Below are 14,547 nucleotides of genomic sequence, written 5' to 3' on the forward strand. Positions count from 1 at the left end.
CCCCAGAGTCTTTTCCATCTAGACTTCCACCATGACTTTGACTTTTTGTTTTAAGTGAAGAAAGAGTTGGAGTTGGGTTTGGTTGTTTGTCTGGTTGGTTGTTTTTTTTTTAAAAAAAAAAGGAGCAGAGATGTACAAAGGATCAAGGAGGGCCACTGCATGTTAGCTGAAAATAATGGATTCAGTTAATCCTGCTGAGGTAAATGAAAGCTGACTGCTAAAGAGAGCTCCTGCGTCATAATAAAGTGAATGAGCCTGGGTTTCAAGTCCTGCAGAGATTTTGAAGTAAAACTGTGAGAGCCAAGAGGATTTTATTTGGAATATAGGAGCTGCAAAATAAGCCTACATATAAATTATAATCCTTTCTCTTTTAGGAATCATGCTTTAACTCATTTCTAGAAAAATAATGGACTAGAGGTGGCAGAGAAACATGAAATTTCCCAGATGCTAAATAACAGACAATGAAAACTTTTATAGAGTTGTCATCACATCATTATATTATTTGCATGCAGATAAGATAAATCTAAGAAATAGGGCAGAGAAAATAAGCACACTGTGTGATCTGCAGATAATATTTTCCAGTGGAGGTCTATCAGTGTCTAGGGTCCTCACTCTATGGGTCACTATTTGTAGCAGTGAGCTTAATTATGTTTCTTCTTACCCTTCATGTAAATTTTAGCAGATTTCTAGGTTTTTTCTTTACTTTGCTTAAAAATAATGGAGAAAGACCACAGCCAAGATAGTAAGTCATAGATGTAACATGTGTTTCTAAGGTCATTAACTTCTACCAGGTGCCTGGGTGGTCCACATAGTCAGGGCTAAGCTGATTGTCAGATTTGGGAGCAGCAATATCAGAACAGCAGAAATAGCTGGCATTTCCTTATCTTCCTTGGTAGCACAAGGGAATATCCATTTTCTTTCACCACCTGGCAATTCTACCTCATAAATAAATCTTTTTCAGTTACAGGGACCTATGACTTTAGCAGTGATAGACACTCCCACCTCTCTGTCTTGCATCATAGTTATGGCCTTCTGGGCTTTTTACAAAGTTGTAGTTTGTTACAGTGTGTTTTATCCTGTTGTGAATAAGGATTTGGTATTTTGATGGTAATTCTGGATCAAACATCTTTCACATGATAGCCAGAGAGGAGCAGACTCACTCTTCATTTGTCCATGCAGATTCTGTGTTCACACAAAATGCAAAGATAACAAAATAGTTTTTATGTTGTCAAGTTCCTGTGCCACCCTGTAGTTTCACAAGTTTTTGAAGAAGAATCACAAGCAAGGAGTTTAATAATCAAAATCCATGCCACAGGAGTGTCTGTCCTGCAAAGGTGTACCATAATAATCTCTGCCACCCCGCCAGCCTTGCTGTTCTGCTCGGATCTTCATGGACTCCCAGGGATGGTGCTGGACACAAAATGAACTAGGCTTCCTCATCGTTGAAGGTTAAGTGTTTGAAACTGTCATTGTAGGATATGGTAAGATCCAGAGCCTGTTCCAAGTAAATGTTATGGATGAGATCACAATATTTCTGGGGGGAGAGGGGGAGGGTTTATTCCTGAAAATGGATGTTGTTTCATGCCACTTGCCTGTAAGGGCAGAGAACAACACCACCCCTTTCAGTTACTAGCAAAAATGAAGCTAATGTTTACTCTGCTGTCTACAAGGTCTCAGAGGGGACTCCGAGCTCACCCATTCCTCAAACTCTCGGAGTACATTGGAAGTGCCTTAGCCTGCCTGCATGTATGTAGACTACCATAGCTGCTTTCAGACTCTTCAACTGTATTGCTGCCTCCTCTAGGAAGGAGGACTTGGATGGCCTTTCACTGCAGAAGAGAGGGGCAGGCTCACCAGTACTTCTTATGAAACTACAGCAGTAATGTTCTTACAGATGTTCTCTTGGCAATTCAGGGACTATGCATGTTGGTTGCACCTTCAGAACTGCAGAACTTCTAAAAAGTAGCATCACAGGATTAAAGAGTGAGTTGCAATGGCAAGTGTGACCCGTGAGGGCATTTTCTCTATGCACACGAATTCCCACACAGCACCAAGGAAGATTTATCTGTCATCTGAGTAGTTGCAGAGTGACTGCTGGAAGATTTAGAAGACTCGGATTGTGCAGCATGAATAGGTTGGGTGTCAGCAAACCAGTATTAATTGTGTTGTCACTTGCTACACTTTGATTATTTGTGAAATAAAAAGAGAAGCATTACAGTCAAGGAGCTAGAACACCAGAGAATGATGCTGGGTTTGTAACAGCAGACTTAGTGGTAATTACAGCAAAACACGTTGGTACTGTATGACTAAGGCAAGCCATTAAGAGCACACTGTGACTGCACTATTGTCAGAGAGTGCGCTGCTTTGTGTCAGCCCATGAGTAAAATGCACTTGGCTTCAGTATGAGTTTTAAATGAGTTGCTAATGTCCTTTTCTAATCTTAGGAAAGTAGTTTGATTTGGGAGGTACATGCCTGTTTTGCAAAACAAAATAAATAATAAATAATGATTTTTCATAAGATAGAATGGCACTGAGTAGTCATAAGGAACAAAAGTAATCTGGGTTTGCAAGTCCTATCAACTGTTTTCTGCTGAAGCGGTATTATAACATGGTATATTAATATCTTGCCACAGAACCAGGTAAACAGCCTAGAAATATCCACATAGCAAGGCAGTTTGCTCCTGAACTACTTCTAGCATATTTAGTTGTTTTCTGGCAGCACAGTTATCTGGTGTTCTTTCCAACACAGCTGTTGGCACTTCTACTTCTTTCAAGCACTTGTTCCTTCCCTTCAGCAGTTTCTCATCTTTGGGGAGCTGGGAAGACCTGAACACATACTCTCCCTTGTCCACTTACCCTCTTCATCAGCTCTGTAACAGTTATGAAGAAGTTGCCTGCCAAATGCTCAGGTTACCACTGAAATTACTGAAGAAGCATTATTAGACTTAAAGGATTAGAAAAAAATGTAAGAAAGCCCTTAATATATTGAAGGATTCATCATAACCTGGGCATGGGTTCATAAGGCCAGATTTGCCTTTCAAATGACACTCTGGGAAATCTATCAGCTCCCCGCATAGTGAGGTGGTGAGCGCATTTATCTAAAGTATGTTCTTCTGATGACTGTGCCAACAGAGGGAAAGAGAAATGAATATTCAGGCAGTATCAAATTAAACCATCCAGCCACATCTGCTAAATCTGTTACAGGAACAGGTCATTTTATCTCACGTAACATTTCTGAAGGGCCTGGATGCTTAAGGAAAACAATTGCCATAGGGAGGATCCTATTTGTCTGTGAGCCCACATGCTGTTGCCTTCTCCAGAACAGCAGTGAAGCTGTTAGGGGAAGATGTCCTTCCCGTACCAAAGGAAACAGACACCTTTCTAAAAAAAAGAATGGTATCTCCTAGAGTTGCCAAGCAAGTGTTGTATATGAAGATCGTGTCTGGCACCAGAAGGGTCTTTTATGTTAATGTCAATCTTATGGTTTACAAATGGGAAAGTGTGTTATCACTGCAGACTTCTGCAAAAGCAGTTCAGAGAGAAGATTCCTCTTTCTAAAGACTTTGCTTAAGACTGGTAAAATACCAATTTTGTTTATTTTTATTTTGGAGTAAAAAGATATTATCTACATGACCACCCACTGCTTGTTTGTAAAGTTCTTTTTAAGTTCTGTGGATTTCATTCAAATGTTGCGTGACCTATTTCAGTGGAGGTCTCTTTCTACTCATGTTGTATTGGTTCATTCCTGTAAAAAAAATGCTTACTGGCTTGTCAAGAACATGTCTGGGGTATGTTTCCATTGTTTAAACTCTTCACTTATTTCATCTGACTTCCAGAGAGCACTTTTAACATAAATAATGCAGTGTCTACATGAGAGTTGTAACCATGTAAAATGAGTGGCAAAGACTTAGGCCTTTGAGCAGCCGGCTAATCTGAGTGGCACTCACTCAAAATTACACCTATCTGGACAGAAAAATGAGTGCAAATGCATGCAAGGACATGTGAACCTAGGTCAGCCTTACGGGTAGAAGTGTGTAGCCTAGCTGAAATGTAAGCAGTTCTGAAGACAGGTGATTTTAATATACTGCAAGACCTCTCATGCTTTCCCAGTGGCAAACATAACATGACTGCAAGTACAGTTCAGTCTTAAAGATCAGATTTTTAAAAAAAGAAAACTGCTGCTCTGCATATGTCATGTTCCTGTCCATCTCTATGCTCTAGTAGGCTGAACAGTTGTTATGTGCTCTCCATGGAACCAGCTTGTAACCACTTCAAAAATTAGGCAAATCAGAAACAAATAATAGAGTAATTTGTCAGTGATTGAAATTGTTGGCATGGAATGAAGGCATTAGTAGGATCCAAGAATAATTATTTTGTAAGCATATTATCTACACTGGACAGCTGATTTTACATAGTAAGCATGACTTTATCCATCATTTCCATCTCTTGCTTATGGGGATGATCTTACATAAAGAAACTATTCTTAAATTGGCATTATTCTTGTATTGTATTTTAAATCCTCCAATCAATATTCAGCCTTTGCTCTTTTTCTCTTTTCCCCATGCTTTTTCCTTTAGGACAAGCTCGTCTGTTTTAGCCCATTATAAATTTAACATTGCATCACAGTTGCAAATCTGATTCAGATCAATGGCTTGTAAGTTACAAACCCTAATGATTTAATCTGCTGTTAAATATTCATGAAAGAAGCTTGGAGAATACACACTCCCCTCCTTTCTAATGGATGTAAAAGAGCAAAATGCTTTTTACTGATTGATCATGTGCATTTTCTTATTGATGAAGAGTATTGCAAAAGCTTCTACATTGTGAAACCCTTATTCCAGTGTACAGCATTTATTCACCATTAAGGAAAATAGAAATGTAATTTTTTTTATATATATATATATATATATCACAAGTATATTAACGCTAAACATACCTACTCTTTATAGCAGCTTTTCAGGTGGAGTCCCCTGTGGGATACAAGCCATAGCAGACACAAGGATTCACAGACATAAACCTCTGCCAGCCATGAACTCTGAAGCTTATGATGATTTCTGGGTAAAGGGTCAAGGGCAGCATATACATACAGAAATAATGCAGGTCCCTACCATACCCAAATGCTACAAGAAATATACAAACGTATAAGAAACTTCAGCTATTTGTTGATCTGAGTTAGGATTTTGTAAGGAAAGGGTACATACTGCATATACACATGCACTTCTGTGCACATAATTTTCTTTCCTCAGATAAATACATGTCCTTTTAGATTTTAAGCTGAAAGAAAATATTCAGCAATGCAAAGAGTGAATAATCATCATCTTCTGCCTTACTTTCCTAATTTTTTTACTTATTTAAATTTAACACTCATCAGGCTGGTCAGAGGGAACCATCAAAACCCACAAAATCTACAAGCAATAAGAATATTTTCCCACACTTTCCAAACTAACTGCTTGATAAAATAACTAGATTTGTGAAGCTTAGGCTGACTCAGCACTCAAAATGGGCCTGATCTGGCCCTGATCTGGTCTTGTTATGCAAGCAATGATCTCCACTGAGATCAATGGAAGTATTGCCTGTGCACATCCTCCAAGATCAGGACTCATCTATGACTCAGAGTCATTCTCACTCCCCACTTTCTTCCCTTACCTCGAAAGATCATAAGTCTGTTCCAGCCATAATGTCATTAGATTTAATCTATTTTGGAACATGCAACCAAAATTTAACAGCTCTCCATGTATACTGCTGTGCTCTCCTGACTAAAAATGTTTTATTACTGCACCTACCCTTATATTTGCTCTACCATATTTTTGTAGGACAGAACAACAAAAAAGGCTCACTCCGGAATTCCAGCCAAAGGGTAGTTCCTAACAATGTGATAAAAGATTGCGTCATTTGCTTTCCTGCAACCCACCAGCCGTCTGAATTGTGACGCCTTCAGAAAATGGAGCAGGCATCTGGAGTGTTTTGCAGAGTGTGCTTTGACCTTCTTGCCCCTTTTGATTTGCAAATGTCAGGCAGTTTAAGATTATGAAGCACAGCCGGTGAGATTTCACAGGAAGGAATTTTTCTCAATATATGAAGGTAGAGTCTTTTTTCTGGATGTATTGGTGGTGAAGAAGATGCTGTTTTATAATCTAATAACATTGATATGCAATGATTTTATGAACAGCGAACGCAACCTAGTCAGGGAAGTGAGGTTACTGCATGAGAAGTTATTAGTCCTGCCTTCGAAAGCATGGACTAGCTAAATAGAGGATACCCAGAAAAAATAAGTAAGGATAACTCCTTTCACCTTGGCAATAGCATAAATGTCATCAAAATAAACAGGAAGGGAAAGGGCGTTTGCATCAGAACAACCTACTTTGAGCTGTGACACAGATGTTTTGCCACTGCAGAGAGCGGTGCTGGTGTCACTGAACAGCTCAGAAGTGACTCGCAAGCCTGGAGGGGAGGAAAGGTTATAAAATGTCCCGCACAGCTGACAGACCTTTGCCTTGACACCAGTCAAGACAGAAATGGTTGGTGAATATGAGACTGCCACCTGCATCCCAGCTGCTGTGCAAGTGCTTTAGGACACTGAGAACAAGGGGGGTCACCATATGGAAGACAGACGTATGCTATACAGCCTAGACATAATTACAGATGATTAACTGAATCCTTTCTTCTTAAAGGCTTTCTCTCAAAATAAATTACATTTTGCTTGTAGCAGGCTGTTTGTTCACATAGGGTCTGTGAACATCTCTGGTACCTCGTATCTCCTGCTCATTTAAAAAGGGCTAGGCTTGTTTCAAACTCACCTGGAATGAGTAGACTTACATGGAGCTAAATGAAGGCTAGAAAGTCTACCCGAAAAAGCAGACAGGTTTGGAGGCTGTTAGCCCTCTGTGGGGTCCATGCTACTGGAAACACCCTGCTACCTTTGACTCCAGTGCAGACCCATTCCCCACTAGCCCCTCTGCTCAGACTGAATATTGCTCCAGGCTCTACACTCACTAAGTGCCAGGGACAACCCCCAGACCAGTCTGAAAGTGCAGTGATAACTGGCGTTAGGCAGTGCCCTGGCTTAGGTAGCCCTGCTGAGGAAGAGGTTAATTTGATGAAGGAGGTATTACAAACCCTTTTTGTGGTCAGCTTGTTATGGCACCTTTAGCCAGGCACAAGTTTAACCAGGATACACACAACTTAAAAGTAGGAAGCAATAATCCCTTGGTTAGCTTACACAAAAGACAGCTAGGACTCACCAAGCTGTTGAGCTGAGCTTTAGTGTGGTCACCATCCCTGAAAAGGCATTAAAGTCTTTGCCAGGCAGGCAGAAGGGGAAGGGGCAGCCACCACAGCCCCCAGGGACAGATCCTCAGCATTGCTGAGTTACCATCTTCACTAACTCCATTGGTGCAGATGGTACAAGTGGCTTAACCTGACAACCTGATGATTGTCTTTCTTTTTTCTCTTTAGGATTTCATACCTTTTCATATCAATGCTATCGCTTTTGAATCCTTAAATTACTAATAATCCCATCCTGAAATCCTAATTTTTACCTTCCTTCTCTCTATACAGACCTTCTCACAGCTCGTTTGGGTGTTCCTTCTCAGTAGTCTCATGCCATGTCATACCTGAATCCTGGACACTTAGTCATTCAGACAGCTAAAGCTTTTGGGTCAGGTCAAGGCTTTTACAGCAGGTGTTGCAGACAGAGGTTGCAGGGGCTGAAGACCTGAAAGCAGATGTGCATCACTGAAAGCAGCAAAGTTGTTACCCCAGTGATGACAGCAGCATCCCCTGCAGCTTTGGCAGAAACATTTACCAATGCACAGAGCTCTGCATTCTGCACCGTCTGGGCAGGGATATCTGTTTCTGCATCACTGGCATCTATTAATACTTTAACCATTCCTTGCAATGAGTTGCACAGCTGGTGAGTGGGAGTGCACATACGTGTTAGCATTCTTGCTAAGGTGTCATTTTCCAAGGTGTTCTTGCCTTCAGGCTTCCAGTCTGCAGCTGAATCTCAGGGATAATAAGGAAGTGGGGAAAGCAGAGCAGAAAGTCAGTGGTCACAGCACTCATTCCTGAACAGTTTGGGGTTTTATAATGCCACTAGTAATTTACTAGATATTTGATTTTATTATAATTGCTATTGCTTTTGTAACAGAAGTTCCTGATGTTGCTACATTACCATTTCAAGAAGAGTCACATCAGCCGTCCACGTTGTCAAATAGATAAAAATAGCATAAAGGTTTCTATGAGTCTTTTCCACAACTTCTACCACTGGACAATCTTCTCTGAATTTCCCAAGAATTGAAGAACACCTAAGAATTTATTTATCAGTTTTTATTAACTCCCCTCCTTTACCTTGCTGAAGTCATCACTGAGGTCAACAAAATGGACCAAAAAAAGGACTTAACTGACTGTTTCATCATTTCTACTGTTCTAATTTTAGCTAAAAAAGAACCATTCAGTAAAATAAGCAGTGAAGACCATGATAGTGAGTCATAAATAGGATGGATAATTTAATGAGAAGTTGTCAAAACTCCTTACTTGAAGAAAAATCATATTTCTGATACTTGAAATATGTGAAATATTCAAGTGTCTCATATGTGAGTAGAAAATCCCAAATAGCAATCTTGGGTTGCATAGACACAGATATTGTCAATACCTGAGCAGACAAGATCTGTCTACACCTATACACGTACAGACAAGAGCTTGTCATTATCTATTTTGTCTTATATTGCAAAATCCTACATATTTAACCATGCCAGTACAGATGAATTGGTAAAACTTCTCCAATCACCTTCAGTATGGACACAGATGTTTCACTCTAAATCTCCCTTCATCAATTAAAGTGATTCTCATTTAGAGACAAGGAATAAGCTACTTTAGAATATCTAGTACTGCTTTCTCACTTGAAAAAAATGACTTGTAATAAACAGGCATACAAATTTATGTGTGAAATGGGCTCAAAATCCCAAATTTTACTCATTTACCTCTTTCATGCAGAACCAAGGTGATAATATATTTTGTTCAGGTCAAATTAGAATATATTTGGGGTTATCATTTTATAGAAAACAGAAAGCTTAAGTCAGAGAGTATTTAATAAGTCAAACACTTATATTAATCAGAGCACTGAAAAGACAACCCAGATAAAGTATAAATTTAATTACACTTACCTATTCACTTTTAAAATATGACTGTACATTAGAAGTTCTTTTATGTGCGAAGGAATTAAAAAAGAATAAGCCCCAGAGTAACTAATACAATTCTAACAATAGACATTGTCATGAAAAGATCATCTCAAATTTAAATATATATATTTAAGAACTACACTTTTTGCTTGTAGGAATTTTTCTTGTTATCCGTGTTAATATAACTATTGAACAGTCAGAACCAAAATAAAAGCAAAAGGTTCAATTAAACTTCCTTGGCCTCCCAGACTGGAATCAGTGAAGAGTCCCATTGCTCTAGGGAAAGGTGTGCGAGAAGTCTCCAGCACCACATTTCACCATGGAGCATCCCAGGCCTCAAGAACTTCTCCATGCCCATTTGTAGCTGGGTTAATGGAGAGACATCTTGGTCTGATATTGATTTGAGGTGTTCTTTGGACCTGTGAGATTTCTCAGCTTTCCCACATACCCTTTAGAAGAAGAGTGCATACTTTGGCTCAACAGAACATTTTTAGGAAAAGATCTTCAACTGATACAAATATATATATATGTATGTCTCTATTGAAGACCGTGAGAAATTCTTTGGTTTACATGAGCTAATAAAATGTCTTCAATATGAGAAATGTGCTTATAATAAGCAAAAAGGAATAAGCTTGATAGTATGGCTATAACATATTAAAATATTTCCTTGCATACCTTTCCTTAAATCTAATGGAAGTTATGATGACTGGAAAAAGCTACAAGCTGTAAGTCAAAATGTAGAGGCAGACTTGACTCAGTACTGGCAATACCATAGTCCAACTAGTTTCCATAAGATATTGTTGGACATTGGGCATAAATATAAAAGGTGACATCATCTGTGTTATTTGTTTTTCCTTCATCTGTTTGTTTCATAAGTGGGTTAAATGAATTACTGGCTTAGAAACCAATGTAAATCTTTATTTGTGCTAAAATTGTTTAACAGCGTATTTTAAAATTTATCTGTAGGCTTGGAGTCATCCAGTCAGGTGAAGCAAACGACAGAAAAGCTTTTAAGCAACCAACTGTCCAGTACAAGCAACAAATGAGGAATATGAATAGTCAAAGAGATAATGCCTTTCCAACCCTAGTGAACAATTTAAAAGTTGAAACAACTCAGATAGATAAACCATTTTTTGGAGTAATTTAAAATAAGAACCTGATTTACAAAGTACTGAAACGTAGGCAAATACAGTTAATGAATACAGAAGATAATTCTGCATATGAAGTGTTCGCTGCAAAACCTAGTCTATTAACATTAACATAATTTTTAGTTCAGGACTGCACCGTTATTAAAGGAATAGAAAGGCTGTGAAACTCAGAGAGAGTTAAACATTGAAATAATTGTCAGTGAGACCGCCTAACGGGAAAGAGAGTATCTAAAATGGCTGAGGCATCTAGAGTGGAGTTAAAGCAGCCATTAGACAGACTCTCAAGAGATTTTGACTAACAGTCTGGAGTGAGTGAACTGTTAATAACTAACTAACTTTGATATGCTCGTTTCTTTTAATCCCATTGCTTTGGCTTGACACAGGTACAAATCACGTAATTAGAAGCCTTGTTCCACTAAGAAACCAGTGTCAAGTGACGCCGGGCTTATTTATTGTGTCAGAGTCAGTAGGTCATGCAGGTTTTTTTAATCATCTTTATCCTTGTAAGGGTTAAGGCACAGCAAAGTAACTGGCATTTGATATTCAGAATGCTTGGAGGTTTTCAATGTAATTTCTAAATAAAGTCCATATAGGAATATATGGTTTAAAACCCATGTATTAAAAAAACATTTCCAAACAACAATAAAAAGTTGGGGGCTTTGCATCACAGCAGCCATTGCTAAAACTTTCAGTTTTACTTACATGCAGGTTCCTACACACATCTGCCACAGGGAATAAGTATGTGGGAGCTCAAAGTTCTGTTTCTTTCTGAAATGAGACTTTTCTTCATCATTTTTTACGTGTTTGGGGTCAGTAGTTCAAGTAATTAAATTTCTTTTTTCAGCCACCATTTCAGAGTGACTGTAGGAGAGAAAAGGAATGCTTTTTGAATAAAATGACATTGACATTTCATCTGCACATTCTTCTGATTGACTGTTAAATAAATATTCCATCTGCTGTCTTTCAGTGATATGAAGGATGTAATCCATTTTTTGATATGGGGAAGTAACTCTGGGAAGGTCTCATGTTTTCTTACCTTGTATGCGCAGGCTTCATCCTGTTATCTCAAAGGCAAAGACAAAACTTCTGTCGAGCTGTAATAGTGCATGATCAGAGCCTAGAATTATAAATCTTTAGGAAATCATGAATTTGTCATACATATGGTTAATCCCAGCAACTAGCCAGTAGGTTTTGCTCTTAGTAAATAATAAACATGGCAAAAAATTTGCTGAATTGACTTTAAAAGCATATAGGGAATAAAAGACAGTTTGTCTTTCACAGAAGGTTATGCAAACTATTTGCTCTTTTATCTCATTATATTTATTTTATATATATATGTGATAATTTTTATTTACCACACTGTTAAAGACTTTCCTAGTTCTTCATGTATTAGTCTGAAAGAATACTTAACATCATGTCACACTATCCTTAGAGGCAATAACTAATATCACAATGTAGATGGAAGAAGCTACAAAATTTAAATTAACTTCTGTCCTCTTTGCCATAGTGATCAATTGTCTTTCTGTTTTCAAGTGCAAAACTCATGTCATTGAGTTTACAATTCAGACACTTCCTATTTTTCCTAACTATAATGAACAAGTTAAATATGAATTTCATAACTCAGCAGCTGTTGATGAATACACAAGCAATCTAGCTTGTGATATTTTCATAAAGATTTTGAGATAAAGTCAAGAGAAGTTGTAACCAGATAGGCTACAAATACGTTGAGGTCCTCTACTTTGCTGACGACCAATATAAGAAACATTGATTACAAAATAATAAGATTTTGAAACTCAAAGAATTCCCAAAACTTATAAGACTACTAAAAATTATCATGACTAACAGACTTATAATGTACTCATCTTTCTGTGAAACTTTGGTTCTCAAGCAAAAAGAATCTATAAAATAAAAATAGAATTTTTATTATGAAGGTAAAACCACTATGTTAACAATCAAGTAACATGCAACAAGAGCATTAGGAAATTCCTAGTAGGAAGCTATCGTAGCTTATTGCTTTAAGGCTGGCTTTTTTTCCTAGAGAAAGGTAAAGTAAAACTGAACAGAAATGGAGAAAAGGCCACAAGAATGCCCAAAGCACAGCAGAATAAAATAGAAATCTCAAAGATTAAGTCTGACAGGTTCTTTTAAGAGCTTGAGTGTGCTGAAACTGAGCATAATTGTAGTTCAGAAAAATGAATGATCCCCTCAAAAGTGCATGTCTATTGTCAGAGCAAAAATACTTAGTAAGGGTTCTAGCTCTCACAGCTTTGGAGGAGAAAGAAAATAATAAGAAAAAATAACCAGGATTCAAAAAGAATAAATTGCTATTGCTGATAAAGAAAGATTAATTAGAGGTAAAGGCCCTTAAATAGAACCTGAAGGATAGAAGGTATTTAAAAAATTAAAAAATTTACAGAGGGTCCCGGTGATCATTAGGTCTGAAAATTATCAGCTTTAAATCACAGACTAAAGAAGGACTTGCTGTTGCTAGTTTATCCTAAATCTCATTCTAAAGAAAACTGTCTTTAGGAGACAGAAAGGTCTCAGGCTTAAAGACCTGCAGTCTTCAATAAAATAATAATGATTTCAGTTAACTTGCAACTCTGATTTCTGAAGTGTTTATGCCTAGACACAGTGGGAAGGAAAGTGGTGAGTTAGATATTCACATATGTAGAAGATTCTCCTGCATTTCCAATATACCTGTAAATTTGCACTGACTTCTGAACTTAACTCAGCTTATTGGTTTTTTAATTAATCCAGATTTCCTTTTCTTTCTCATAAATTTACATAATGATTAAAAACTTTGTCATGAGTTTAGCAAATTCCTCTTCATTTTATGTTATCTTATATGTACCAAAATAGAAATTTCTGTTTGTTCCTTTAAATTCTGTATTTTAAGAGAACATATAGATTTTTTTATTTGGGTATTGAGTTACTGACCTGGCATTAGCCAAACACTTTTTTTTTGTTAAGACAGTATTTGGATTTATTTTATTAACAATTGACATATTTTATCATACAAATTTTGAAAGCAAAGATCACTATTCAAAACACAAGGGTATTGATAAACAGAGTTTATTCTTAGTAAATCCTAATAAACACAAGAGGTGATTTAACTGAACAGTCCTGCCACCAGAAACAGATCAAATCTGATCAGTATCAGCTACTTGTCATCAGTTCTTTTTTCCTGTTTTGTTTCTGAAGCTGCATTGTGTGGAAAAAAAGTTTCAGGCACAGTATTTTCCCATTTTGCACCATCAAGGTCACAGGAAATCTTTCTTGCTTGGGTCATCTGTCTCTACCTGGCTCCAGCTAATATTAGGACTCCAAGTATGCATACATAGCTTTCCCAAACAGAGATATCTCCATTAGTTATAAAGACTATGAAAACAGGAATATTTTACAAGGAGTCTGAGCCTAGTCTCCTCTGGCCCCTTGAGGCTATCTGCTCTGATGATCTCCTCATGCCTGCGCGCATCTGCATCCTCAAGACTGAGATTGGTGGTCTGCGAAGAGGAGGCTGATTGGCATCTCACTAGTAAATAACAACCATTTTGCTACTGGAGGCAGATGAAACTGGGAGCCTGTTAAATAAGCAACAAGATACAGCTAGGCCACACAACCTGACAGGAGGCCACAAGTAGGACTTGAGAAAGCTAGATGGAGTAAAAGCTGGTCAGTAGTCAGAAACAGGCAGATGGGATGTGGGAGGCTAGAGGAATAGAAACAACTATGTCCATGAGCAAGTTTAAAGTTACATGAGTCTACTCAATGTGTGATATTTATATGAAAGATGACTTGGGTTATAAGAAAACAGGTGAGTGGCAATGTATTGTGGTGTGAGTGGACTGGACATGTTCCGAGCAGCATCAGAAAACCAAGCAAGGAGTCAAGGAAACCCACTATAGCCACCTCAGCCTCCATTTCAAAACAGAGAGCTAGCAGAGGAAGACCACAGCTTGATGTTTCTAGCAAAGTGTCAGTCCAAGCTTCCCCTTCAGTGCTTACAGGCACAGTTTAACAAGTAAAGGTAGTGTTTGGGTGGTGGCTATTCCCCTTCCTTAAAACCATAGCAATAAAGGGCAGCCTGCTGAAAATGGATTCAGAACCAGTCATAGAGCAGTTCACACAGAAAGTCCCACGCAGGAGTGTCTAACTGAGTAAGATTTTAAAGTTCAGTGTTGGAAATCATGGGAGGAAAACCCCTACTTTTTAAATGT

The 14,547-nt window shown here is 38.0% G+C and overlaps 1 long non-coding RNA gene across 1 annotated transcript in view; it reads left to right on the top strand.

Annotated features, from left to right (window-relative positions):
• Window positions 1–14,547, top strand: part of LOC308061441 — a 90,057-nt gene that overhangs the window by 16,992 nt on the left and 58,518 nt on the right. The window contains exon 1 of the long non-coding RNA XR_013927230.1: window positions 1–14,547. This exon is cut by the window's left edge and continues 16,992 nt beyond it; it is cut by the window's right edge and continues 41,182 nt beyond it. This is a non-coding gene — a long non-coding RNA (uncharacterized lncRNA).

The sequence above is a fragment of the Falco punctatus genome (genome assembly GCF_963210335.1).
Source record: "Falco punctatus genome assembly, chromosome: 3".
Classification (NCBI taxonomy): Eukaryota; Metazoa; Chordata; class Aves; order Falconiformes; family Falconidae; genus Falco; species Falco punctatus.